This window comes from Populus alba, chromosome 7 (genome assembly GCF_005239225.2).
Source record: "Populus alba chromosome 7, ASM523922v2, whole genome shotgun sequence".
In the NCBI taxonomy this organism is placed as follows: domain Eukaryota; kingdom Viridiplantae; phylum Streptophyta; class Magnoliopsida; order Malpighiales; family Salicaceae; genus Populus; species Populus alba.
Genome location: NC_133290.1, coordinates 5,162,357 through 5,168,244, shown reverse-complemented (window position 1 = coordinate 5,168,244; position 5,888 = coordinate 5,162,357). Strand labels below are relative to the sequence as shown.

The 5,888-nt window shown below is 33.8% G+C and overlaps 1 pseudogene; it reads left to right on the top strand.

Annotated features, from left to right (window-relative positions):
• Positions 1–506: 506 nt before the first annotated feature.
• Positions 507–1,637, top strand: LOC118063194 (salicylic acid-binding protein 2-like; annotated as a pseudogene).
• Positions 1,638–5,888: the final 4,251 nt, after the last annotated feature.

Here is a 5,888-nt window from a genome sequence, read left to right as displayed (position 1 = left end):
ACTTTTCATTATTCCAATCTATGAAACACCTATTTTTTTGACAGCACTAACTCAAAAGATAATTGTTCAACGGATCCGGTTACGAAAACGAAATAGATTTCCTGTAAATATATAAAATTGTTTGAAACGACTACTCATGTTCAAAGTAGGGTCACATTAATTTGAAGTTCTTCCACGACGAAAACGTGGCGGCTTTTTCATCTTTGAGTATATGAGAATTTTCCTAAGAATTTACAGAAGAAAAGTAGAAGAAAGAGTTGGGTTTGTATTTGAGGAGTTAACTTCTCCAAGGACAAGCTATCTTCTTGGAATTGTATTTGAAGTTCTTCAACGAAGAAAGCATGACTGCTTTTCATCATGAATATATATATTTTTAATCGTTGAATTTCATGTGACTTGACATTTACCACTTTCAACTTTTCAACAGACGGTACTCTCTATAAATACCACCAAGCAACGACATTACTAAGCACAATCAAGGCATTACGTAAAATATAACGTACTGTCAAGCGAAACCAAAAGCCTTTACTTTTTTTAGAGTACTATCAATCAGCAAAAAAAAGAAAAAAAAAAATGGGAGATAGCAACAATCAAACAACGCATTTTGTTCTGATCCATGGTTCAGCTTCAGGAGCTTGGGCATGGTACAAGGTGAAGACAATGCTAGAGGCAGCTGGCCACTCTGTCACGGCCCTTGACATGAGTGCATCAGGGGTGAACACAAAAACACTGGAAGAAGTTGTTACTTTTTGATCAGTATAATGAGCCCTTGATCGAGTTCATGGCCAACTTAGCTGAAAAATGAAAAGGTTGTATTGGTGGCTCATAGTCTAGGCGGCTTAAACGTGGCTTTTGCTATGGAGAAGTTCCCAGAGAAGATTTCTCTAGCTGTTTTTTGTTACAGCATTCTTGCCTGATACCGAGCACAGGCCATCGTATATGTTAGAGAAGGTACCGGCAATTCATTTTTATTTGCATTTAATTGAAAACATGCAAATGTAAAGGCATTACCAATCATCTCTAACTTTCAATTAACCCAGATACATTGTGTTTCTTTCTGTTAGTTTATTGAAAAATAGCCCAGCCGTGGCAGACGGGTGGCAGAGTGTAGTGTCTTCAACGGCGGATATGAGGCATTCATGAAGTCCACTGCTTTTAACCTTGCCTCCCCTGAGGTACGGCTGCTCATGAATCTGATTACAAATTGATTTTCGATCCTGGACTGATCTGTTTGACTGCAATAACTAGTGTAGTGATGATATTTTTCTTTGTTTGCAGGATCTCAGTCTCCAGACGCTTCTAAAAGAGATCAGGATCATTGTTTCTTGAAAGTCTGGCCAAGGCAAACAAGTTCACGAAGGAGAAATTTTGGATCGGTTTGTGCGAGATTATGTTGTCTGTACTCAAGATTTATTGGTGGTTCCGTCATTGCAGCGCTTCATGATTGAACACAACGAGGTTAAGGAAGTGATGGAGATTCCAGCAGATCATATGGCAATTGCTTCTAGGCCTAAAGAACTCTGTCGATGTCTTCTGGAGTTTGCACGCAAGCATGCATAGATTGTTCTAGGCTGCCTATATATATATATATAATAGGATGGCTGTTGAAATAAAATAAAGAAGAGATAGATGTTGGCCTCTTTTTTTAGATTTCCTCTTAGGAATATTCGTTTGAATTGTAAGCGCGCCGTTCGAATTCGTGCATTCATTATTTGTATTGTATTTTTTTTCCAATTATGAATAATATTAAATAAGATTTGTTATACATGTGTGGCGCCGCGGCGAATATTTATGTCCCACTTTAAAATCTAAAATGTAAATATTCTATATCTATTTGGCAAATTTTTATTTATATTATATTTTTTGAATTTGAGTTATATTCTTCGAGAACGAAGAAATAGTTTTGGTCAAACTCTTTTTTGGTTAAGGTCAATGCATTTCAATGATATTCAGTTATTATTACTCGGACATCACCAACTTGATATTAATTGGAAATCTTGTAAGATCCTCAACATGTTTAAAAAAAAAAAGGACTAAACATAACAAATAAACAAAACAGGATTTGTTAGCCCAACACAATACATATAAACAAGTGAAAAATAGATTAACTTACACTTGGATTATTAGATAACTTCTCCCATCGTCTATGCACAGAGGATGGATTTTATTTTCTTTTAATTACTCTCCCTAGAGTTTTAGTTCATAGCCTGTTACGAGTAAGGTTGCCAATTCTATTCTGGATTTTTTTCGTTGTTCTGTCATGATCAAATAATTTATTTTGTTTTTTTTATATTTACTCAATTTTATGATATCCATTATATCTTTTAATCCGACCATTAGATCATACAAAATATTTATAAGGAGTCTCCTTATATATTGTTATATCTTAGGTTAAAATTTTAGTGTGATTGGAATTTAGAAATGCATTACGAGACTGCTGATGATATTTTTGTAATTTTGTTCAGAAATATCATTTTATTATGTTTTTTTAGATTGAATTTTTTTTAATTTTATCATTCAACAATAAGTTTATTAGTAATTAAATTTCATAATTTATTTTGATTTATTTTGTGTAAAGTTATTATAATTTTATAATCCAGGTTAGAAATTGAATGATAGGTGTTTTGATTTGGTTTATTTGAGATTTTAAACAGCAAATCAAAGCAAGGGTTTTTGTGTGCGTAGAGATTTTAGATGTGTTCTAGAATAAAGAACAGATTTTTTTATCAAAGAATTGAAGAACGAAGAATGGTCTATCACAAAAGAAGGTAAAAAACAAAACCTATATAGGTGAAGTGTCTCTCTCTGTACATTTGTTTATCAGTCTCTCACCCATTATGTATCGAAGTTGGGGGCTGGAAAAAAAAAAAAAACAAAAGATAAAAGCAAAACAAATGCTCGTAATTTGACCTTAAAATGGCATATGTATATAGTTTATGTATTAAGGTATCATTCTTCTTTTCAGCACATATAATCCAGAAGAAAGAAAGTAAAACATGCATCCATACTGAAACTTGTATTCTTTAAGTGGTGGTTTGGCTTCACCAGCTTATCAGCCAAGTAAGAGCTGGCGATGGTCCCCAAATGAAAAAACAATTCAGTTGTCTGCACAAAAGCCAAGCTCACCTCATCCCCCACATTGACAATTGTTTTAATTTGCCAAAACAATGAAATCTGTCAGACTAGATTTCTCTTTATCTCTATAACATGTTAGGAACCTCTCTTCAAAACAAAAAAAAAATTCCTAGATCCCTTTTTATTTGAAAAAAAAAGCATTGAATTCATTTATATATAATTTTAGCATTTTAATTTAGCAAACACACATATATATTAAACATGAGATCCGGAATGTGTTGGGTGTTTTTTTTTCATTAGAATATAAAGGGCTAGTTGTTACAAAATATAAAGGGTGGGACAAAATTTGAAAAATCATAAACTGGAGGCCTTATCATGCAAACAAGTTTTTGGTTTAGAAGGAAAGTTACAAAAATTATAAAGGCATAGTTTTGAAACCCGACCCAGTCATTAACCCAGTCGACCCTCCGGGTCACGGGTCAGATGGGTTGACCCCGGTGAACCCGGGTCAACCCAAAAAACCCTATATAAAAAAAACACATTACTAATTATAATACAACACTTACTTAAACCAAATTTAAATTATAAACCAACAACATAAATTTAATTCAATATCCAAAACACAAACCAAATATAAATTATAAAATATTTAAAACAAAACATGCAACCACATAAATTCTAAAATATTTTAAACAAAACATCCAACAACATAAATTCCAACAACATAAATTCTAAAATATTTAAAACAAAACATCCAACAACATAAATTCTAAATCAACAACCCATTCACTTATGTTGAATTAACACATTAAGTTCTTCTGTGTCTATGGAAGAAAAATTTGGATTAAATGTTGATGGAATGGAGCCAATCTCGTCAACACTTAATAAATCATCAGCATGCTCCTTTGAAACTTCATCGTCACAATCATCTTCAATATCATTAACATTTATGACATCTACATTTCAAACACAATTAAGAAATAAATATTATGTGTTAAATGGATTGAAATTTTAAATAATATTTATCACTAAATAATAAATCATTAATTACCATCAACTAAAGTATCTTGTATGGTCATAGTTGATAGAGCTTGGTGAAAACTCTCTACTTCTTTTGTTGTCAAGATTGATGGATCCTCTTTAACTACTCAATTTTTAATGTCGAAAATAGTCTCAACATTAATTGGATCATAATTTCGTCCTTTCCAATAATTCCTATATAATTTTGAAATTGAAGGTTGAGATGATTGGGCCGTTGAAGGATCACTACTTGGAGTACTGCCATCATGTGAAGACATTTTAAGGACTTGGCATAATTTATAAGATATCACTGGAAAATTCTTTCAACCAGATTACTAATTACTACCATAATTAAAAAATATTTCGTCAATATGTCATCCAATTGCAGTAAAACTTAAAGGAGAAAAATAACCTAAAGAATTAATTATCAATAAGATTTTGTAACACATGCTCTCTTAATTTCGGCATCTCTGTCATTGTAGCTTTTGTGTAGCATTTGAAAATCACAAATAGGACAAAATAATATTTAAGGAATTCCTATGCCGATGGAATATGGATACACAAAAGCTACATATTCTAAGAGAGAAAAACATTACTGAAACATTACGGCCAACCCACAGGAATTCCTTAGAATATGGATACACAACTGCAGTTCAAGTGTTCTGTGTTCAACAAATGCAAGAATATTCACAACTACAAATTAAGTAGAATTAAACGAATAGGGACAACAAACAATTAACAACAATATTCAGTTATTCACAGCTACTTGCATAATATTCACAATATTTAAAGCTACAAATTGAGCAGAACTAAACGAACAGGGACAACAAAAAATTAACAACAATATTCAAAAACAAAAATTAACAGGGACAACCAACAATTAACGAACAAAAATGTGACATTTCACAGCAATATTCACATGAATCACATCAATATTCAACAGAGATAAAAGAACAGAGAGGCCATTTGAAGTCGCAGGAAAAAAAAAAAAAGAATAGAGAGGCCGAGATACTTTACTGTGGTGGGAAGAACTGACAGGTCAATCGATGGGTCAACAGAGGGAAGAACCGATGGATGATGGATCAACAGACTGAACAGAGGGAAGAACCGAAGCCACTGTTATACTCTCCTAGTCTCTTGTAAGTTCAACAGAATCAGAGGGAAGAAGATGAAACAGAGGATAACGAAAGGCGAAAGAAGAAAGAAACAAGTAAAAGTTCATCTAACCTCATGCTCAGAATTGAAACGGTGATCAAGGATTCAAGAGTCTTCTGCTGTTCTTCGCGACTTAGAGTGAAATGGGTTTAACAATTTTTAAATTAGGTCTTCTTCTCAAGTCTGCAATGGTATTTTGTTTCGTGATTTTCGTCCCTCTGGCCTCTACTCTTGTCGTTTTGGTCTTTTAATTGTTAAAGGCCAAAACGACGTCGTTTCGGGCATGAGGAAATAAAAAAAAAAATAAACCCAGGTCTCAGCCAGGTCTGGCCGGGCCGGCTGGGTCCTGGGTCGACCGGGTCTGGCTGGGCCAATTCCCAACCTGTTTTTTGCTTGGACCCGGCCCGGCCACAAGCCCGGGTCGGCCGGGTCACGGGTCAACCCGTCGGGCCGGGCCTGGTCTTAAAACACTGTATAAAGGACTACTCATGTTCAAAGTAGGGTGAAAACAGGATACCCATTGTTATAAACATCTAATTAAATATTTCAAAAGTTAATGAACAATAAAAGTATTTTTCATCGTCATCACCTTCGGTCAAACTCTTTTTTTTGGCTGAAGGTAAACTTATGTGGTGATC